The 24,263-nt window shown below is 44.8% G+C and overlaps 1 protein-coding gene across 9 annotated transcripts in view; it reads left to right on the top strand.

Moving 5' to 3' along the window:
• The window catches only part of LOC110533890 (roundabout homolog 2), a 186,188-nt gene that overhangs the window by 103,223 nt on the left and 58,702 nt on the right, over positions 1-24,263 (top strand). The window lies entirely within an intron of this gene.

Genomic DNA, 24,263 nt, shown 5'->3' with positions numbered 1-24,263 from the left:
CAAGGCACTGTAAGTAAAGGAATGGAATAAGAACATTTACATATAAATATATGGATGAGCAATGGCAGAGCGACAGGCAAGATGCAATAGATGGTATAAAATACAGTATATACATAGGAGATGAGTAATGCAAGATATGTAAACATTATTAAATTGGCATTATTAAAGTGACTAGTGATCCATTTATTAAAGTGGCCAATGATTTCAAGTCTGTTTGTAGGCAGCAGCCTCTCTGTGTTAGTGATGGCTGTTTAATAGTCTGATGACCTGAGATAGAAGCTGTTTTTCAGTCTCTCGGTCCCAGATTTGATGCACCTGTACTGACCTCGCCTTCTGGATGACAGAGGTGGGGGGGAACAGGCAGTGGCTCGGGTGGTTGTTGTCCTTGATGATCTTTTTGGCCTTCCTGTGACATCGGGTGGTGCAGGTGTCCTGGAGTGCAGGTAGTTTGCCCCCGGTGATGCGTTGTGCAGACCGCACCACCCTCTGGAGAGCCTTGCGGTTGTAGGCGGTGCAGTTGCCGTACCAGGCGGCGATGCAGCCAGACAGGATGCTCTCAATTGTGCGCTTACACAGTGATTACAGGCTACATACCTCTCTCAATTCAATTCAAAGGGCTTCATTGGCATGGGAAACATATGTTGACATTGCCATAGCAAGTGGAATTATTAATAAACAAAAGTGAAATAAACAACACAAAATTAACAGTAAACATTACACTCACAAATGTTACAAAGGAATAGAGACATTTCAAATGTCAGATTATGGCTATATACAGTGTTGTAACAATATGCAAATAGTTTAAGTACAAAAGGGAAAATAAATAAACATACTGTAAATATGGGGTGTATTTACAGCGGTGTTTGTTCTTCACTGGTTGCCCTTTTCTTGTCTCGACAGGTCACACATCTTGCTGCTGTGATGCACACCGTGGTGTTTCACCCAAAAGATATGGGAGTTTATCAAAATTGTATTTGTTTTCAAATTCTTTGTGGATCTGTGTAATCTGAGGGAAATATGTGTCTCTAATATTGTCATACATTGGGCAGGAGGTTAGGAATTGCAGCTCAGTTTCCACTTCCTTTTGTGGGCAGTGTGCACATAGCCTGTCTTCTCTTGAGAGCCAGATCTGCCTACGGCGGCCTCTCCCAACAGCACGGCTATGCTCACTGAGTCTTTACATAATCAAACCTTTCCTTAAGTTTGGGTCAGTCACAGTGGTCAGGTGTTCTGCCACTGTGTACTCTCTGTTTAGGGCCAAATAGCATTCTAGTTTTGTCTGTTTTTTTAATTAATTACTTGACATATTAGAAATAATTATATATTTTTCTTCTCGTGATATGGTTGGGTCTAATTGTGTTGCTGTCCTGGGGCTCTGTGGGGTCTGTTTTTGTTTGTGAACAGAGCCCCAGGACCAGCTTGCTTAGGGGAATCTTCTCCTGGTTCATCTGTCTGTAGGTGATGGCTTTGTTATGGAAGGTTTGGGAATTGCTTCCTTTTAGGTGGTTGTAGAATTGATTAGCTCTTTTCTATATTTTGATAATTAGCGGGTATTGGCCTAATTCTGCTCTCTCTCTCTTTCTCTCTCTCTCTCTCTCTCTCTCTCTCTCTCTCGTACAGCCACCCCATCCCATCGTTTTTACTGTCTCTTTCAGTGAGTCCTTCAAACAGCCAACCAATTAACACCATCATCCATCTACCTGTGCCTCTGCCATCTGATAAAGAAGCTCCACCCCTTGTCCTACTTCTCTTCCTCCTCCTCATCTCCCTCTCTCTCCCTCTCTTCACATGGACGTACAGACAGCTGTGCACAGTTTTAATTGACAGGGTCACTCTTGCTCTATGAACTGAACATCTTTGAATTTCTAATTAAGCAAGGCTGGGGTTGAAGTGCAGGAGAGGAGCAGGCTGGATGAATTCATCCCCTTCTTCTTTCCCTCTTCTAGCTCTCTCTCCCTCATTAGTGTTGGGGTCAGGTGGGGTGTTTCTGTTTGCTACAAAGGTAAGGAGACAGCATGAGGGGGAGGTGAGCTTTTACTGTTTCTGTTTATATTGTAGGAAGGTCAACTCAGTAAGGTCATCCAGATGCATTGTGGGCTCTCGTGTTGTTTACAACAACATTCAGTCAGGAGTCCTGGGCAGAAGGCCAATCTTTTCAGTATATCTTGTTTGTCTCTCGAGTTGGGCTCATGTTTGTGTTATATATTTGGAGATGGTATATAGCCTACCTCTTTCTTATGTGCCTGGTTGGTGTACTCTGGTGGGTTTTGTCAGCTTACACAGCAATGGACAACTTCCCCAATGCCTGTACACCGACAGTCCCACCCGGAGCCATAGAGCTCCATGCAGCCTGTGTGATTTAGCGGGGGTGGATAGTGAGTGCACGCCCCCTTCTTCCCTCCCTAAAACCCTCCCTCCCTCCCTCTCCATGGTCTATCCAGAGAGCTGCAGCATTAATAACAGTAAGTGGATAATGTCCTAGCTCATATGAACATTCGGATGGAGGCTTAACCATGGCTTAGCTCCAGCCATCCAGTCACAGTGGAGGCAGGGGAGCTGGGGAATACCACTGTGTGTGTGTGTTTGTGAGTGTAAGTGTGTGTGTGTAGTCCTGCGTTACTTCTTCTTCTACCATGCCTTTCCACTTCTAACTAACCGTGTCCTAGAGCTGCCATTAAGAGCAGCCCATCTCCCACCTCCTACTGTCTCTGTGGGGTCAATCTGTGGCCAGGCCAGGTGAGGCAGAGAACATTAGAGCCGTCAGCACCGACATCAACAGGACAGTAACTGTGATGATAATTATCATAATGACGCCTGGTCCCTTTGCAGGCATTACATGTCCCACTATTGTCTTCCAAAGTCACTGTCATGGTAACTCAACCTGCACTATACACAGTGCTAATTTAAAGCACATTTGGATGAATCAGAAATATAGTTTGTGTAATATTAATTGTTAAGTACTTCCTTTGGAGAGTGTGCTAAAGAAGAGCCATGCAAAACATTATTAATGTCCTCCTCAAACATGTTTTTACTGGGCCTGGAAACATGAAACATCTGTTTCTCTCCATCAGTTCAGTTCCATACCCATGCCTGACTACAGCACCTAATCTTCTCATCCATGTGTGACGAGACAGTACTCTGTACACACATGCCGTACTAGTGCATGCATGCATAATTACACGTGTGTACACTCAGGTGTATGACAGGGGTGGGTCTGGTCCATTTCCCCCTCACTCTCTCCCTTTCCATGTTGCACCATCGACTTCAATCTTTCCACCTCTCCCCCTCCATCTTTGTCTCTCTCCCTTTCCCTCTCTCTCTGCCCCATTCTCTCATTATCTCATTCTCTCCCTCCATCTCTCCAGATGGCCCCTCTCTCAGGGAGCGTTGACACCAGATGTGCAGTTCCAGTGTCGGATCAGGGACCAGCTGGGCTGAGAGTGCCAGTGGTTCCCGTTAATGAAAATGGCTCTACTGTGTGTACCGTGTGCGTGTGTGCGTGTGCGTGTGCATGAGTGTGTGTGTGTGTGTGTGTGTGTGTGTGTGTGTGTGTGTTGTTTTCTCCGGGGCAGTAGCATGTGACGGTAGTGTTGGTCTCGGTGGGTGAGGGCTTAGAGGGTGGGCCACAGTGAGTCTCATCGCTGCCCGCACCCAACCAGCAGCACTCAACTGCACAACCACCGAGCCCTAACGAAACAGCAGCCAGACTGAACAGCCTGAATGATCTTCTGTCTGCGTCACCCCCCAGCCCACCCAACACCTCCCTGTCTCTCATGCTATCTCTCTTTCCCTCTCTGTCTTAGTCAGACATAATTATTATTTCCTTTACTTATGTAGATTGGCAAACACGGCTAATCACTAATTCATTCTACCTCTCTTGAAACAAACACATGATGTTACACATACTCTAGGGTGGAATAGGTTGCGTTCTATCCGCTGGAGGAGAAATGTGTTGTTGCAAAATAATGTAGCATTGGTTTAATTACAGATTATTGGTGTAAATGAGGAAGAGTCCAAGCTAATGTAGTAATGATTGTCCCAGTCTGATAAAAGCTGGAAAACACAGTTGTTCACTGAAGGAGCTGTGGCCACATGCTGAGCTCTGTAATTTATACATTTGTTCAGAAACAATTTATTACTACAGCTCTTTCTCCTGATCAATTAAAAGATAGACGAACAATAGGAGGAAAACTTCCATAGGGCTGGCGTTAATTGTAGCTACAACAAAGGGAAATGAACTAAGAGAAAACATGTTGTTATGGAAATTAAGTGTCCAGTGGCCGATGGAGAGAGACGGAGATGAGAGATGTTTGAGTAGCCTTGGAGAAGTGTGTACGACTGGAGTCAGTCATTCCTCATTTTACCTCTACGAACTGAAACAAAATGGCTGCCCTTCATAAGCTGGGTGGTATAGAGCTCTCAGGGATGCTCAGATAGAGGGCTTCTTCCTCTTTAAATTCTACCCTATCCTCATGAATCCACCTCTCTCAGGGCCGTTACATCCTCTCTCCCTCCCAGCCACTCCGTTCACTAAGTGAGCAGACAGAATGGATGGATGGCCTAGAGGAGCAGAGGCCAGTGTCTCTCCTCCGGCCTAGGATGGGGTGAAAGAGAGGACATCCTCTGCCCTCTTCCTCCTTTCTCCTCTTCCTCTTTTGATCTCAGGCAGATCAATGAATTTCCCCTGTCTGTTACACTCTCATGTAGAGAAGAGCCTGGTGAAGGGTTGAACTGAGGTCAGGGAGAGGAGGAGAGAGAACAGGAGAGAGACTGAGAAAGGGAAATGTTGGTGTGTAGGGCGGTACATTGGGACTAATGCGATGAAGCAGAATAGATGAACGCTTTTTCTAGGGGCTCCAGTTAAATTACATTACAACTGCATTGAGCTGTAAACGAGTAAAAGTCCATTGGATAGAGTACGTCTGACATGTTGCTCCTATGATCTTTCCTGCTGCATATTTCATTCCTCTGAGCCAAACACTATTCACCTATACAGGGACATACCTTGAAACGGTGTATTATTGTGTGTGTAGTTATACAAGGGACAAGAGAAATCCCTTTTCAAACAAGGGCTTTGTGTGGATCGCATTTTACGTTTAGATTTGGATATCAAAGCCTCATCTAGATTATCGGATACATGATGTACGAGTATATTTGTGAAGGATGATGTTTGCAGGGAAAACCATGTCATGTCCCTTATTGCTGTGTATGTTGCTGTGTTGACACACGGTAAGACACTGTATATGGCCAGAGAAAGAGAGGGATCAAGACAAAAAAAGAAGTCCTTTGTAACACATGCACTCTGTTTTGTGTGGGATGTCCTTATGATAAATCCATCGTCCAATAGTCCTATCTTTAAGTGAATATAATCCAGCAACCAATCAACCCAAATACACCTGTCATAACTCATCTTAACCTTGCCATGGAACAAATTATATATACTGTATACTGTAAATGTACTTTTTTTAATGGAATTTATGTCCTCAAGGCACCTCTACAAATGAGACACTGGTATCAATTGGGTTCCCCTGAATAAATACAAGTCAATAGAAAATATACAAACCCACCAAAATGGTTGGAATGATCTCACCAAATGGCTTAGCCCAGCAAAGCATTGGAAATAACCCTGGTGTCTGATGAGTTTTGCTGCCTTGGAGCTGGGAACTGAGGCTTGTAGTACTATTCCAGTGAAGTTTGTGTGAGGTTTATAATTCCCCTGCTGCTGCTGCGGTGGATTAGGTTGTCTGCTGAGCACATCCAGAATGCAGCTGCCTCCCTCCCACAGCACTACACATCTCTAAATGTGTTTACTGTGAGACCCAGTCAGAGGAAATGTGTTTATATGACATACTATACTCAATCATGTGGTTATCTACACTGACAGCATGACTATTTATATATCTGGCTGAAACTAAGTTGGTGGTGTTGGTTAGCTAGTTCTAACTTGTTTACCTAGACCTGTGGTCATGTTTACCAAGACCTGAAATCCTCTTTGGGTTTTTTTCTGACCCTGCACGCAAGCTGAAGCATGAACTGAAGCATGAACTGAAGCATGAACTGAAGCATGAACTGATACACAAAACGACGCCAGATTCAAGACATAGAATATTTAAGTTTAAATTGTTATACAAAATTCTTGCAACCAATAGAATGTCATATACACTACTGTTCAAAAGTTTGTGATCACTTAGAAATGTCATTGTTTTTGAAAGAAAAGCATGTTTTTTGTCGATTTAAAATAACATCAAATTGATCAGAAACACAGTGTAGACATTGTTAATGTTGTAAATGACTATTGTAACTTATCTACATAGGCGTTCCTAGGCCCATTATCAGCAACCATCACTCCTGTGTTAATCAGAACAACAGTTTTCAGCTCTGCTAACATAATTGCAAAAGGGTTTTCTAATGATCAATTAGCCTTTTAAAATGATACACGTGGATTAGCTAACACAACGTGTCATTGGAACACAGGAGTGATTGTTGCAGATAATGGGCCTCTGAGGGGTGGACGAGCAGACTGTCTCCACCAGTATCTCCCTGAGAAATACTTGTGTGTGTGATGTTGCTGTACCGAATGCTATAGCTATATGCATATTTTGGGGTGGTCCAGGGATGAAAATGCTGTTATAGCTAGCATTATCATCTAGAAACTAAACACACTATAATGTCGAGAATTTGCATATCTAGCTCATCACTTCGGGGCCTGAAATTGTACATCCGCTAAGAAAAGTCTGCCAAAACTTAAAACCTCAACGTCAATATGGAGTTCAAGTGTAATAAAAACGAATATAAATAAGTTAGAAATGGTGCTACTAATGCACAAACACGTCTCATATTGATGTTTCTGTTTGGTTAGCTTTTGGAAATTGTAGAAGTAAAACACTTTTCCTCTTCAGAAGTAGCTAGGCAGGCTAACGTTAGTTAGCAAATTAATTTGCTAGCTATCATGCAGTAGGCGTATATTAATAATGATATAGTTAATATAAGTAGACATGCAATCATAATTGACTGTAGCGCATATAAAGCACCCACAAGGTGGCTAAAAACACAATCATCGCGGTATGAACAATTGACAAATTTATTGGCAAGGGCGGTCAATTTAAAAATCATTCCTTCCTCCCTCGCCCCTTGCCCTGCAAGTGTATACTCGTCAGACGTCATGATACGTCATCAGAAGTGTCCACTTCATTTGAGGGCTGAGGGGATAGGGTGCGTCTTTTAAGAGTTTGAAATGCAGCCTGGGTTTGTTTCTTCACTGTGTATCGTCAATAGTAGTCACAGGGAGAGTGAGTGACATGACATGTTTTCCCTTGTGGTCAGTCGGCCTTGACCTTGTGGTCAGCTGTGTATCCCAATGGGGAGCTGAAGGTCAGAAGGGAGACTCTGCAATGCTGAACCATATTCCTCAACCTTCTCAACCTTCTCTTTCCTCTCTTCTTCATTCCTATCTTTCTAGCTGTGTGTCACGGTCGTCATAATGAGGAGACCAAGACGCAGCGTGCTAAGCGAACATGACTCTTTAATAAAGAGAGAACACTGAAAAGAAACTAAACAAAACAACAAAGCGAACCGTGACGCAATATGGCTAGTGCAGAACAGGCAACTGAACATAGAATATAATAGGATCGCCAATCAGAGACAACGATAAACAGCTGTCTCTGATTGGGAACCAATTCAGACCACCATAGACCTACATATACCTAGACATACCAAAACCCCATAAACATACAAAAAACCCTAGACAATACCAAAACTACACAAACCACCCTTGTCACACCCTGACCTAACCAAAATAATAAAGAAAACAAAGATAACTAAGGTCAGGGCGTGACACTGTGTCTGTTTCTCCTTCTCTTCCTCCTCTTCCACTTTTCAGCTTTCCATCCTGACTCACTTTTTTAATGGTTGTGTTATTTTTCTTTCACAATAGAACGTTGATTTCCATTAGGGTGCTTGTTGTTTTAATGTGTTATTTCATCACTCAAGAGACATTATTGATAATGATAATGGCAATCAACTAGCTGCACAGCTGGGGTTTGTGGGATCTGCTGATTTTAAAAAGCTGTTGTGAGAGAGAAACAAAATGGGTGTATGTTTTATTTAGCTTTCAATGCTTCCAAAATAAGTGAACCATTTTTCTCTCCACTGGTTTGTGTGTCTAGTTAGCAAGCTGTCTCTGTGTTCATGTTGCATCTTCAGAAAAGGGAACGTGGCATTCAGCGTAATAGCGTAAGTGCCCTTGGGAAGTAAGTTGAAGTTGCCAGTCTTGTGGAGGGTCAACAGTGGGAATCACGGTGGCGGTGTGGGCTTTGCCCCTTCTGGAGAGTGGAATGGGAAGGGGATTTAGAATCCAGGGGATTTAGCTGACTGCTACGTTTGAGAAGAGTGACCTAGTGCTCTTTAAATCCTCTGGGTACTTTTCAGGGAGCTTGGGGAAGGTAGGCATCCTGGAAATGCAGCATCAAGCGCTCCATAATGACTGGGGATATACTGTGATATGCTTCCATTTTTTGCTGCAATAGCCTCTGACAATGGTGAGCTGCTTAGTAGAGCAGACAGTGGGGCAGGGGCATGGGATTTTAAAATGTGCAGGTCTTTATATGACCAGGATAGGCTGTGGAGCTTACCATTGAGATATTGACTACAGTGCAGTATACGCTGCACTTCAAAGTTCACTGTGTCCTCTCTCACCTGCCAGACAACATCCCTCCCTCTCTCCCTGTCTCTCTGTCCCCTATGTTCAGGCAATTAGGTCCTCGTTAACCACGAGTGGTTGTTGTTGTAATTAGCAGAACCACTGGGCTGCTTCTCTCACCTCTGATGGCATCATGGTCACTGGAGGTGCAGGGGTTGCCACGGTGTTGCCACGGTGATAACTACCTCAGTCGCGGTGGGGTAACAAGGCCAGAACACATGCTCATCCACCGGAGGATATGGTTTGTTGTTGTGTTCTCCCTCCTTACACCAGGACAAGGACTAGATATCACAAGTCTGTCATATTGTGTGTGTTTATGTGTACTAGCTTCCATGTCCTACTGTATGTGCCAGTCATTCATTCATTCATTGCATGCATCACTATATAATGAACCTCTTCCTCCACGGATATGTCAGTGTTGTCTTGATCTTTCTTCTTGTTCATCTCTCCATAGACGATTGGGTTTGGCATATGGAGACGTATGTGAAATGGGAGGACAGAGCCCCAGACTGGCTCCAGTGTCAGCAGGCAGAGATAGTGGCTGGCGAGGCAGAAGCAGGCAGAGGCAGCCTGGCTGTCACAGCAGTCATCTTCAGATGATTTAAAGGGTTATTACACTGCCCACAGGGGAAGAGCCATCCCTTCCTTATTTATTTCTCCTCTCTTTCTCGCTCTCTTTCTTTCTCTCTCTTTCTCTCTCTCTCCCTGCTGATGGTGAGATTTCTGTGATCAATCACTGCGTGTCAGTTATAGCAGTGCCAGGACCAGAGCCTGGCCGCGGGCGATGGTGAAGGCAATAAAAGATTTGGAAGAGTTTCACCTTGATGAAATAATAAGATAAAACAGCAGACAATAGAATCAACTGTGTCTGATTTCTTAGGGTGGAGAGCCTACGAAGGAGCTATATCGATAAAGAATGTGTGTGTCCCTGCTGATCTCTGGATGTGGCTGTGTGGTCAGGTACATTGTTAAGGCACCAATGTTTAGTCTCTACTACTAGCTGGATGTATCATCTACAGTGTATCGAATGGCATTAACTCTTTCCTCTCAGAAAATCTAATGAATGAAGAGCAGAAGCTAATCCTCGGATCTGTCCCCAGTTAGTCTGCTTATAGACCAGCGGTCAGCCGGCCGGGCAGTGGGGCGCTCAGGCAGTCGGTCGTCCTGCTGTTGGGCTCGCTGTCAGCCATATGCTAGAGCTCTGACCAGCCATTGATGTGCTGTCTGTCTGTCTCTGGGATGGCCAGATTGCTAGACGATTGTATCAGAGCACTGTGGTTTGATGTGACAGCCGGTCCTTTGACTGCCACCACCAGTATAGTGTTCAGTCTGTGGCCACATCAACATGAATCGGTCTTCACAGGACATGACATTACAACTGTCAACAGAATGATGGTATTAGCTGCAGTAGTGCAACAAGGCAGGACTGTGACAGCTGAAAGATCTGCTGAATAACCACATCATTGTTTAATAATAGGACTGGAATTACTGTGTTTGTTAGTTCAAGTTGAACTTGAACTTGTTTGTCCCAAACTGTCAGTCCAAAGTGATTGACACCCTACAGTTAATGGAAAGTCTGTTAGTGGAAGGTCTGGTCCTTGTTTGACCCAATACCACACAGAGCCCTACAGACACACAGCTTAACACGTCTCTAAAAGGGCCAGTCTGCTGTCTTTTGCCCAGTTGGCAGTGAGGTGTGGCCCCTGTCCTGTCACTCAGCTGTCCCTGGGCCAGTGGGCTGTGGGCTGAGTCAGAGTCAGGATTAGAGGTGCTGAGACCTCCAGCTGTGCTGGGATCAGCCAGCCTGGTATTTACTGTTATTTTGCTCAGCATCACGTCACGTATACGCTGTCCTCTGTCCTCTGAGGTTCATTTCACACAGCTCTGGTAATGACCTGCTATATCTGAATTTACTTTAACGGTTTTCTATTACGATTGCAGGCTTAGGATAAACCTAAAAAAATAAAACATTAACAGGCTTCTTTTACAGAGTATTTTCTTTTCTACCCTTCAGGGGGAGATGGATAAAGAGATGGGGAGTGAGGGATTTAGAGAGATAGTGTGGAAGAGATGGAAGGATAGATTGTGAAAGCGGTGGCGGAAAGATTGTGGAGGAGGAGAGAGTGATGGTTAGGGTGAGAGATTAATGCTGAGGTTTGTGAATAAATAAACAAGATGCTTTGTCAGAAGAGTTAGAGAGAGTCATGGAGGACGAGAGACTGCAGGCACAATTACTGCTGCTGTCGGGAGAGACAGGGATTTGTGTGTGTGTGTGTGTGTATGCGTGTGTGTGTGTGTTATGCATGTGTGTGTTATGCATGTGTGTGTGTTGTTGTGTGTGCGTGTGTTGTGTGTGTGTGTTGTGTGTGTGATATGAATGTGTGTAATGCATGTGTGTGTGTGTTGTTATGTGTGTGTGTTCTTACGTGTGTGTGTGTGTGTGTGTGTGTTGTGTGTGTGTGTGTGTGTTTGTGTGTTGGTATCTGTGTGTGTGTGTGTGTGTGTGTGTGTGTGTGTGTGTGTGTGTGCGTGTGTGTGTGTGGGTATCTGTGTGTGTGTGTTGGTATCTGTGTGTGTGTGTGTGTGTGTGTGTGTGTGTGTGTGTGTATGTGTGTGCGTGTGTGTGTGTGGGTATCTGTGTGTGTGTGTTGGTATCTGTGTGTGTGTGTGTGTGTGTGTGTGTGTGTGTGTGTGTGTGTGTGTGTGTGTATGTGTGTGTGTGTGTGTGCGTGCGTGTGTGTGTGTTGGTATCTGTGTGTGTGTGTGTGTGCGTGTGTGTGTGTGTGTGTGTGTGTGTGTGTGTGTGTGTGTGTGTGTGTGTGCATGTGTGTGTGTGTGTGTGTGTGCGTGTGTTGGTATCTGTGTGTGTGTGTGTGTGTGTGTGTGTGTGTGTGTGTGTGTGTGTGTGTGTGTGTGTGTGTGTGTGTGTGTGTGTGCGTGTAAGAGAATGCAGAAGACTGACAGAAGAAGAAGGGAAAACTGATTAAACCTTATTCCTGGAAGTCTGCCACACAAAGGCCTCTTGTGGGATGAGCGCTTATGTTTTCCTCTTTTTCTGCTCTCCTTCCTCTCTCTTTCACTCCCGCTCCCTCTCAGATCCCTCTCAGTGCCAGCACACACAGCTGAATGGGAAGTAATGTTTGACACAGAGGCCCTTTGGAACATGTTACAGTGGAGCTCCCTGAGAGGAGTGTGGTGTGTATGTGGAGTGCGTGACGTGCGTGTGTGGTGTGTGTGTGTGTATGAGGTCTGTGTATGCAGTGTGTAGGGGCGACCGAATGTCCTCCGTCAGAGGAGACTCGTTGTGATCCCCCTCTGATGAGCTATCATCGGAAAGCTTTGACTGATTCCCCATGCCTATCTGTCTGTTGAACTGTCATCCGTAAAGAATTGATGCCATTTGCTGAGGTGGCACTGCAGTCAGGCCTCTGATTGATAGTCCATCTTTATCTGCCCAGGTGCTCTGTGCAGGGAGCTGTGCAGGGTGCTATGCAGGGAGCTGTGCAGGGAGCTGTGCGGGGAGCTGTGCAGGGAGCTGTGCAGGGAGCTGTGCAGGGAGCTGTGTGGAGAGCTGTGCAGGGAGCTGTGCAGGGAGCTGTGCGGGGATGGTTTCATGTGTCTATACTCTCTGGGTGTTGGACTTTGTTTATATGTGGGAGACCAGTGATGCTGTCCCCCCAATGCTACTTTTGACCCCAAACCGTCCCCCAGACTACGTCTCCGTCTACAGTCCTGATGAATATGGTGGGTGGCAGTGGCAGCAGTGGGCCCAAATGTGATTAACATGGATTTGGGGTGAATAATCCTAATGGGTACTGTAAGCTGCTTCCAGGGGCTCAGTAGCGCCTGTGGGGGGGTGGGCAGAACACACCTGTTTCAAACTCCCTAGCCGTCACGCCTTCCCCCTCCTCTCTCGCATGGCACTGGACTTGTTTTGATGCCATGCTTTCCCTTGGCACAGAAGGTTGGTGGTAGTGGCCTTATTAGCAGCTGGTATTTCACCAACACTGGCACATTATACGTTACCCACCATCGTTCTTCAATGTGTAGTGGAGGGGTTTGTGTCTACCAGTATGCCTAAAGGTACCCCGTGCTGTAGAGCGTGTGCTATTCTCCCGTAGACCCACGCCCTGAGATTGTCTCCCCTGTTCCCCCTGTTTCCCCTGCTTACCTTTCTGCTGATTCCCCAGTCAAAGGTCACGTTATCACACTCTTCAATGAAACAACCAAAAGAACGTGTGTGTATGCAGAAGTGTGATTATGGATTGGTGTGATAGCATGGCATTACCATATTAATGAGCTTTCTCTTTGTCCTGAATGGCGGCTGTTGCAAATGGGAACATGTTTACTGCAGCCCCATCCTCCACCTGTTTACATTCTATATCTCTAAACATATACACGCTGTGTGCCATCTGCATGTGTCCAGCAGAAAGAATGTAATCGTAGCCCGGCAGTAAACAAAGCTCCGAATATTCCTCCCCACTCCGCTCTCTGTTAGCTAGGCAGCTCTGCTCGCCACTGTTTGAACACGCTGGATGGTTTCGAGGCACAGATGGTCCCAGGCATTTTGTTGCTTCTCTCTGACACCACTTTTTTAAATTACCTCCCAGCAGAATTGGACCGATGGAGAGAAATGCTGAATTTCATGCAGTTTCATCTGCCTGTTTGCTGTTTTATCATTTGTCAGTGAGAAGAGAGGAGAGAGCAGCAGGCATATTGGAGAAGATGAGTGGCAGCCATATTTTTCTCTGGGATTTACACGCGCGCTCCCTCTGCTTCTCTCTGTCTCTCATTGTTTCTCTTACACACCTACTCTGATAAGCTGAACAGTTTAGTTGGTATTTAAACCCGAGCTTAGTGAGAACACAAGCACGTTTAGGGACATTATTTTGCATTATCAAGTTCTCTCCATTATGGTTGAGCAACCTTTTGCAACACCGCGCTGTGTGATCTCAGCGAAGGAAGACAAGTGCATATAATAAAGCCATTCTCCCCAGGCTATAGCTGCTTTAGTGAAACAAGGCGGATAAAAGGCAAGATTCAGATCCCTGACTCACACTCCCGCTGATGCATAACATTCTCACAATATTGCTGGAAGGTTTTATGATGCTAGCGACCACTGCGAAATAAAATACAACTTCAGACTCTCTCTGCTATTTCACTCTCTCTCTCTTTCTTTCTCTCTGTCTCCATCTCTCTCTGTGTTTGTCTCTCTGCTATTTCACTCTCTCCCTATCTACAGTTGAAGACGGAAGTTTACATACACTTCGGTTGGAGTCATTAAAACTAGTTTTTCAACCACTCCTTCAAATTTCTTCAAAACTATAGTTTTGGAAAGTCGGTTAGGACATCTACTTTGTGCATGACACAAGTCATTTTCCCAACAATTGTTGACAGACAGATTATTTCACTTATAATTCACTGTATCACAATTCCAGTGGGTCAGAAGTTTACATCAAATCAAAATCAAATCAAATTTTATTTGTCACATACACATGGTTAGCAGATGTTAATGCCAGTGTAGCGAAATGCTTGTGCTTCTAGTTCCGACAATGCAGTAATAACCAACAAGTAATCTTGCTAACAATTCCAAAACTACTACCTTATAGACACAAGTGTAAGGGGATAAAGAATATGTACATAAAGATATATGAATGAGTGATGGTACAGAGCGGCATAGGCAAGATACAGTAGATGGTATTGAGTGCAGTATTAACATATGAGATGAGTATGTAAACAAAGTGGCATAGTTAAAGTGGCTAGTGATACATGTATTACATAAAGATGCAGTAGATGATATAGAGTACAGTATCAACGTATACATATGAGATTAATAATGTAGGGTATGTAAACATTATATTAGGCAGCATTGTTTAAAGTGGCTAGTGATATATTTTACATAATTTCCCATCAATTCCCATTATTAAAGTGGCTGGAGTTGAGTCAGTGTGTTGGCAGCAGCCACTCAATGTTAGTGGTGGCTGTTTAACAGTCTGATGGCCTTGAGATAGAAGCTGTTTTTCAGTCTCTCGGTCCCAGCTTTGATGCACCTGTACTGACCTCGCCTTCTGGATGATAGCGGGGTGAACAGGCAGTGGCTCGGGTGGTTGTTGTCCTTGATGATCTTTATGGCCTTCCTGTGACATCGGGTGGTGTAGATGTCCTGGAGGGCAGGTAGTTTGCCCCCGGTGATGCGTTGTGCAGACCTCACAACCCTCTGGAGAGTCTTACGGTTGTGGGCGGAGCAGTTGCCGTACCAGGCGGTGATACAGCCCGACAGGATGCTCTCGATTGTGCATCTGTAGAAGTTTGTGAGTGCTTTTGGTGACAAGCCGAATTTCTTCAGCCTCCTGAGGTTGAAGAGGCGCTGCTGCGCCTTCTTCACGATGCTGTCTGTGTGGGTGGACCAATTCAGTTTGTCTGTGATGTGTACGCCGAGAAACTTAAAACGTACTACCCTCCACTACTGTTCCATCGATGTGGATAGGGGGGTGTTCCCTCTGCTGTTGCCTGAAGTCCACAATCATTTCCTTAGTTTTGTTGACGTTGAGTGTGAGGTTATTTTCCTGACACCACACTCCGAGGGCCCTCACCTCCTCCCTGTAGGCCTTCTCGTCGTTGTTGGTAATCAAGCCTACCACTATTGTGTCGTCCGCAAACTTGATGATTGAGTTGGAGGGGTGCGTGGCCACACAGTCGTGGGTGAACAGGGAGTACAGGAGAGGGCTCAGAACGCACCTTTGTGGGGCCCCAGTGTTGAGGATCAGCGGGGTGGAGATGTTGTTGCCTACCCTCACCACCTGGGGGCGGCCCGTCAGGAAGTCCAGTACCCAGTTGCACAGGGCGGGGTCGAGACCCAGGGTCTCGAGCTTGATGACGAGCTTGGAGGGCACTATGGTGTTAAATGCCGAGCTGTAGTCGATGAACAGCATTCTCACATAGGTATTCCTCTTGTCCAGATGGGTTAGGGCAGTGTGCAGTGTGGTTGAGATTGCATCGTCTGTGGACCTATTTGGGCGGTAAGCAAATTGGAGTGGGTCTAGGGTGTCAGGTAGGGTGGAGGTGATATGGTCCTTGACTAGTCTCTCAAAGCACTTCATGATGACGGAAGTGAGTGCTTACGGTTGTGGGCGGAGCAGTTGCCGTACCAGGTTGTGATACAGCCCGACAGGATGCTCTCGATTGTGCATCTGTAGAAGTTTGTGAGTGCTTTTGGTGACAAGCCGAATTTCTTCAGCCTCCTGAGGTAGTCGTTTAGCTCAGTTACCTTATGTTATGTTTTCCTCACGTCGGCTGCAGTGAAGGAGAGTCCGCATGTTTTGGTTGCGGGCCGTGTCAGTGGCACTGTATGGTCCTCAAAGCGGGCAAAAAAGTTATTTAGTCTGCCTGGGAGCAAGACATCCTGGTCCGTGACGGGGCTGGTTTTCTTTTTGTAATCCGTGATTGACTGTAGACCCTGCCACATACCTCTTGTGTCTGAGCCGTTGAATTGAGATTCTACTATGTCTCTATACTGATGCTTAGCTTGTTTGATTGCCTTGCGGAGGGAATAGCTACACTGTTTGTATTCGGTCATGTTTCCGGTCACCTTGCCCTGATTACACTAAGTTGACTGTCCCTTCAAACAGCTTGGAAAATTCCAGAAGATGTCATGGCTTTAGAAGCTTCTGATAGGCTAATTGACATAATTTGAGTCAATTGGAGGTGTACTTGTGGATGTATTTCAAGGTTTACCTTCAAACTCAGTGCCTCTTTGCTTGACATCATGGGAAAATCAAAATAAATCAGCCAAGACCTCATAAAAAAAATGGTCTGGTTCATCCTTGGGAGCAATTTCCAAATACCTGAAGATACCAAGTTCATCTGTACAAACAATGGTATGCAAGTATAAACACCATGGGACCACGCATCCATCATACCGCTCAGGAAGGAGATGCGTTCTGTCTCCTAGAGATGAACGTACTTTGGTCCGAAAAATGCTAATCAATCCCAGAACAACAGAAAAGGACCTTGTGAAGATGCTGTAGGAAACCGGTACAAAAGTATTTATATCCACAATAAAACGAGTCCTATATAGACATAAACTGAAAGGCCGCTCAGCAAGGAAGAAGCCACTGCTCCAAAACCGCCACAAAAAAGGCAGACTACGGTTTGCAACTGCACATGGGGACAAAGATCGTACTTTTTGGAGAAATGTCCTCTGGTCTGATGAAACAAAGATAGAACTGTTTGGCCATAATGACCATCGTTATGTTTGGAGGATAAAGGGGAGGCTTGCAAGCCGAAGAACACCATCCTAACCGTGAAGTACGGGGGTGGCAGCATCATGTTGTGGGGGTGCTTTGCTGCAGGAGGGGCTGATGCACTTTAGAAAATAGATAGCATCACGAGAAAGGAAAATTATGTGGATATATTGAAGCAACATCTCAAGACATCAGTTAAAGCTTTGTCGCAAATTGGTCTTCTAAATGAACAATGACCCCAAGCATACAGTGGGGTAAAAAAGTATTTAGTCAGCCACCAATTGTGCAAGTTCTCCTACTTAAAAAGATGAGAGAGGCCTGTAATTTTCATCATAGGTACACTTCAACTATGAGAGACAAAATGAGAAGAAATAATCCAGAAAATCACATTGTAGGATTTTTAATGAATTTATTTGCAAATTATGGTGGAAAATACGTATTTGGTCAATAACAAAAGTTTATCTCAATACTTTATATATATATATATATATATACCTTATATACCCTTTGTTTGTTGGCAATGCCAGAGGTCTAACGTTGACAGAGGTCAAATACACTGTTGCTGGTATTTTGGCCCATTCCTACATACAGATCTCCTCTAGAGCAGTGATGTTTTGGGGCTGTTGCTGGGCAACACAAACTTTCAACGCCCTCCAAAGATTTTCTATGGGGTTGAGATCTGGACACTGGCTAGGCCACTCCAGGACCTTGAAATGCTTCTTACAAAGCCACTCCTTCGTTGCCCGAGCGGTGTGTTTGGGATCATTGTCATGCTGAAAGACCCAGCCACGTTTCATCTTCAATGCCCTTGCTGATGGAAGGAGGTTTTCACTCAAAATCTCACGATACATGGCCCCATTCATTCTTTCCTTTACACGGATCAGTCGTCCTGGTCCCTTTGCAGAAAAACAGCCCCAAAGCATGATGTTTCCACCCCCATGCTTCACAGTAGGTATGGTGTTCTTTGGATGCAACTCAACATTCTTTGTCCTCCAAACACGATGAGTTGAGTTTTTATCAAAAATATATATTTTGGTTTCATCTGACCATATGACATTCTCCCTATCTTCTTCTGGATCATCCAAATGCTATCTAGCAAACTTCAGACGGGCCTGGACATGTACTGGCTTAAGCAGGGGGACACGTCTGGCACTGCAGGATTTGAGTCCCTGGCGGCGTAGTGCGTTACTGATGGTAGGCTTTGTTACTTTGGTCCCAATTGGTCTACAATTTTGTTTCTGGTGTCCTTTGACAGCTCTTTGGTCTTGACCATAGTGGAGTTTGGAGTGTGACTGTTTGAGGTTGTGGACAGGTGTCTTTTATACTGATAACAAGTTCAAACAGGTGCCATTAATACAGGTAACGAGTGGAGGACAGAGGATCCTCTTAAAGAAGAAGTTACAGGTCTGTGAGAGCCAGAAATCTTGCTTGTTTGTAGGTGACCAAATACTTATTTTCCACCATAATTTGCAAATAAATTCATTAGAAATCCTACAATGTGGCCTCCCGGGTGGCGCAGTGGTTAAGGGCGCTGTACTGCAGCGCCAGCTGTGCCATCAGAGTCCCTGGGTTCGCGCCCAGGCTCTGTTGTAACCGGCCGCGACCGGGAGGTCCGTGGGGCGACGCACAATTTGCCTAGCGTCGTCCGGGTTAGGGAGGGCTTGGTCAGTAGGGATGTCCTTGTCTCATCGTGCACCAGCGACTCCTGTGGCGGGCCGGGCGCAGTGCGCGCTAACCAAGGTTGCCAGGTACACGGTGTTTCCTCCGACACATTGGTGCGGCTGGCTTCCGGGTTGGATGCGCGCTGTGTTAAGAAGCAGTGCGGCTTGGTTGGGTTGTGTATCGGAGGACGCATGACTTTCAACCTTCGTCTCTCCCGAGCCCGAAGGGAGTTGTAGCAATGAGACAAGATAATAGCTACTACAACAATTGGATACCACAAAATTGGGGAGAATTGGAGTGGCCATCACAAAGCCCTGACCTCAATTCTATAGAGACTTTGTGGGGAGAACTGAAAAAGCGTGTGCGAGAAGGAGGCCTACAAACCTGACTCAGTTACACCAGCTTTGTCAGGAGGAACGGGCCAAAATTCACCCAACTTATTGTGGGAAGCTTGTGGAAGGCTACCCGAAATGTGTGACCAAGGTAAACAATTTAAAGGAAATGCTACCAAGTACTAATTGAGTCAACTTCTGACCCACTGGGAATGTGATGAAAGAAATAAAAGCTGAAATAAATCATTTTCTCTACTATTATTCTGACATTTCACATTCTTAAAATAGTGGTGATCCTAACTGACCTAAGACAGGGAATTTTTACAAAGATTAAATGTCAGGAATTGTGAAAAACTGAGTTTAAATGTATTTGGCTAAGGTGTATGTAAACTTCAACTGTGCATTTAAAAAAAAAAGTATTTTATTTATTTCACCTTTATTTAACCAGGTAGGCAAGTTGAGAACAAGTTCTCATTTACAATTGGGACCTGACCAAGATAAAGCAAAGCAGTTCGACACATGCAACAACACAGAGTTACACATGGAGTAAAACAAACATACAGTCAATAATACAGTAGAAAGATGAGTCTATATACAATGTGAGCAAATGAGGTGAGATAAGGGAGGTAAAGGAGGAAAAAAGGCCTTGGTGGCGAAGTAAATACAATATAGCAAGTAAAACACAGGAATGGTTGATTTGCAGTGGAAGAAAGTGCAAAGTAGAGGGGAGAGGTAGTTGTTTGGGCTAAATTTTAGATGGGCTGTGTACAGGTGCAGTAATCTGTGAGCTGCTCTGACAGCTAGTGCTTAAAGCTAGTGAGGGAGATAAGTGTTTCCAGTTTCAGAGATTTTTGTAGTTCGATCCAGTCATTGGCAGCAGAGAACTGGAAGGAGAGGTGGCCAAAGGAAGAGTTGGTTTTGGGAGTGACCAGAGAGATATACCTGCTGGAGCGTGTGCTACAGGTGGGTGTTGCTATGGTGACCAGCGAGCTGAGATAAGAGGGGACTTTACCTAGTAGGGTCTTGTTGATGACCTGGAGCCAGTGGGTTTGGCGACAAGTATGAAGCGAGGGCCAGCCAACGAGAGCGTACAGGTCGCAGTGATGGGCAGTGATGGGTAGTATATGGCGCTTTGGTGACAAAACGGACGGCACTGTGATAGACTGCATCCAATTTATTGAGTATGGTATTGGAGGCTATTTTGTAAATGACATCGCCGAAGTCGAGGATCGGTAGGATGGTCAGTTTTACAAGGGTATGTTTGGCAGCATGAGTGAAGGATGCTTTGTTGCGAAATAGGAAGCCAATTCTAAATTTAACTTTGGATTGGAGATGTTTGATATGAGTCTGGAAGGAGATTTTACAGTCTAACCAGACACCTAGGTATTTGTAGTTGTCCACATATTCTAAGTCAGAACCGTCCAGAGTAGTGATGTTGAACAGGCGGGCAGGTGCAGGCAGCGATCGGTTGAAGCATGCATTTAGTTTTACTTGTAATTAAGAGCAATTGGAGGCCACGGAAGGAGAGTTGTATGGCATTGAAGCTCGTCTGCAGGGTTGTTAACACAGTGTCTAAAGAAGGGCCAGAAGTATACAGAATGGTGTCGTTTTAGTCATTTAGCAGACGCTCTTATTCAGAGTGATTAGTGCATTCATCTTAAGATAGCTAGGTGAGAGAACCACATATTACAGGCACCCCCCCTCCCCTAACACACCCACTCCCACAATGTACTGTACTGCAGAAGGCTCTCAGTGTCCAGTCCTAGAAACACACAGAGCCTGTGGGCCACTGAGTCATTTCCAGTATGACTGGGCAAGAGATGACATCAGAGCCCAGCGACTGACTTATTGTCAAACACGGGACCATTATCTAATTGTACTAAATCAGACCTTTTTAAATGCCTTTTTTCCTTCAGTTAATAACAAAGTTATAAAGTTTATAACAAAGTTTTTCCTTCAGTTTATAACAAAAGTCCTTCAGTTTGTTATAAACCTTCATTAAAAGCCATTTACCACGCCATCAATCCATATATTTCTATGTTTTTCAGCTTTCAACTTGTTTTCAGACACAGAAGGCTACAAACCAAACATTCCCATCTCCAGCTGTAGCTTCTGTTGTACAGTAGAAGGCGAGTTTAAGTGGGTGAGGGAGAGAAGTAGGTTAGGTAAGGTTGGGAGCAGGAGCAGGAGAAGCGTGTGAGTCAGTGAATGCGTAAAGAGACAGAAGAGTAGACGATCATCAATTATAGATGTTGAAGTGTGGTCTGTGGGAGCTCTGTTACTGTCATTGGGAGAACGTAGAGAGAGAGAGAGAGAGAGAGAGAGAGAGAGAGGGAGGGATGGGGGAGGGGAGGAGAGCGTCCGCTGACACCTACATCTTCAATTTACATTACATGACAAAAAGACGGGATGCTAATGCAACATGATTGTAGTTACTGCTTAACTGTTAACCATTCAGGGTGACTGGCTGGATGTCTGGCTGACCCGCAGGCGAATGGAAGACAGAGACATTGGTACATCTCTGTGAGATGAGTATGTCATGTACTGTCCCAATGTTAAAAGTTATGAAGGGAGAGGCACTCACCGTTATAGTCGAGACATGTCACCAGTCACATAGACAGACACCTAAGGAGTAGGATACAAGTTGGGGCATCAGTGGTTTAAATATCAGTAATTGGATGTGACCTGCTGATTGATGTTACGTATCGTGTCGTGCCCATTATTAATCAGTGGCATCCTTACCCCTCTTTGCTCCTCGAGCTTCAGTGGCTTATACGTGATCTGTGTGTCTATTGTATAAACAATTGAAATGACTGTATATACTTTGTTTGCCGCCAGCCACATCCTCTCTGTGAGTGGCTTTTGGTCTGTTGTCTGTCCTTTCTGCCCTCGCTGCCTGGCTGCTGGAATGATAGGTAATGTTCTGGGCTCATGGCCCTGGGGAACGCTGGGTAAACGCTCGCCGTCTCGACTCTGAAGTTTCTCCTGACTGATTGCTGATGACTTTTTTAGGGCACAGATATGCTAAGTTGTTTATTTATTCAAAAGTCCCCCAATGCAAATAACCCCCTCCCTGTTCCAGACCCCATTGGGTGTCTGTTGTCTCTCTCGCTCTCCATCTCTGGCTCTTTTTGATAATGCATCATCAGCAAATGTCGGTAGTACGTGACCCGGGCAACTGTGTTAGTGTATGTGCACGTCTGCACGTGCACGTGTGTAGGCTATGTGTCATAAGTGTGACAGAAATGGGACAGGCCTCTGACTGCTGTTGAGAAAGTGACACGCCCCTGCAGGCTGTTCTCATCACATAGACTATTCAACAAACTCCAAGCCACTGTTCAGCAGACCTGTGTCAAGAGAGATCATATTATAAAACACCCCGTTCTACAGCCAGCAATGCCAGTAGTAGTCCTAGTTTTTGGACTCTATTACAGCACTGGCCTACATGCAGTATAGACGGGTTGGTTGTTTAGCAGCAAAACCGACGCGTGCACAACTATGGAGCAAAACACACTGGGCTGGCTTAGATTGGTGACAGCTATATTTAGTCTCCAATGTTTATTGGAAACCTAAATACATTTGCACAATGAGCAGTTGTTTCTCAAATACATTGTTACAGATGTTGGTTAGCTAGCAAGCGAATTTGAGCCTATATTAGCCAGGAATTTATTTGCCATTGTAATCCTTGGGCCAGCCGTGTTTTTTAAAATGTATTTATTTAATACATTTTTGGGATGGAAAACCGATTTAAGCGTAAACTTGTAACGGGTGTCGTCGGAAGGAGGATGAGACCAAGGCGCAGCGTTCCTTGAGTTCCACGTAACCTTTATTACTGAGGTGAAACTTTAGACAAAACGATAAAGAAACCAGCGTCCGAACAGCTTCCTTGTGCAAACTACCTGCACACAAACGAAGAACAACATCCCACACAGAAGGAAGGGGAAAAAAAGCTACCTAAGTATGATTCCCAATCAGAGACAACGATAGACAGCTGTCCCTGATTGAGAACCATACCCGGCCAAACACAAAGAAATACATAACATAGAAAAATGAACATAGAATGCACACCCAAATCACACCCTGACCAAACCAGAAATAGAGACATAAAAAGTTCTCTACGGTCAGGGCGTGACAGAACTAAAACGACTAAAACACAATATAAAGGATGTAGAAAAGATAATAGAGTGGATCTATATATTTTTTTAGAATCTTTAAGAACTAACAATCACCAAAATAGAAGCTAGACCGTCAGAAAGAATAAAAAATAAAAAATGTGCAACATGTGTAGAATTGCAAGAAATTGGCTTAAAAATGTCTCTACGACGCCAAGATGGGGGGGCCTCTGAAGTGTTCTCTAAAATGTATGCTGTACTGACGGCCAGACCCCATTTATTGCCACGCCCCCTGCCACGCCTCCCTGCCACGCCCCCTGCCGCCACGCACCCTGCCGCGCACACCACCTAAGCCCCTTTTTGATCCAGAACAAAACCTATTAGAATAACATGGCATCAGTCAAAACACCTCAAAACAGGACTTGGTATCAATAATAAGATACAATTACCTGAAAAGATTCACCTCTTGTCATTGTTGCTAGTTATCTGGCCATCCAGAATCACAACAACACATGGCCGTCTGCCCCATTGAAGTGTACACATCGCTATTGTAACATCGTCAGATGTTATCATGCAAGATTTGCATACCTCTTTTATGATAGAGTACGTTGCGAGACCAAAGCCAGAACAAACAACCACTTGCTAAACACCTGCTCTCTTTTTAAATCATTATCACTCATTTTATTGCTCACATGCAGTTTCAAGCCCTTTTCATCTCTGCTTGTTGTGTCTATGGTGTTTAGCAAAGTCGTATTCCTCAAATACTGTAGATAGATTTCTGTCTCATTTCGGGAGGCTTGAATCATGGCAAGGTTTAAATGTTGGCCTTCAGCTACATGTACGGGACCAGTTTGTAATATTAGGATGCAGAAACCAGATGCTCCACCAGCTCTAGCTCCCCTCTCACCTCACATAATGAGGACTTCATGTAATGAGGCCCCTATGGTCATTTATATACAAATATCTTCACATTGCACCATATTTTTACCACACGCCACACTAGAGAATTGAAGCCCATTTCAGAATCATTCTATAGGGTTGGGTTTCTACCTTCTCAGAGGTGTGCAGGGTTGCATCTAAATTCCCTTCTTGCTGACCAAAATGTGTTCTCTCCCACAGTTGTGTTTTTTCCTTCTCTCCTCACTGTGCTGGAACAAATACAGCGGGAATATGTGGCTCTTACATGGTCACGTTTACATTTGAGTCATTTAGCAGA

The sequence above is a fragment of the Oncorhynchus mykiss genome, chromosome 10, assembly GCF_057628025.1.
Source record: "Oncorhynchus mykiss isolate SJ-2025 chromosome 10, ASM5762802v1, whole genome shotgun sequence".
NCBI lineage: Eukaryota > Metazoa > Chordata > Actinopteri > Salmoniformes > Salmonidae > Oncorhynchus > Oncorhynchus mykiss.
The sequence above is the reverse complement of the archived record's forward strand: the minus strand, read 5'-3'. Positions and strand labels throughout refer to the sequence as shown.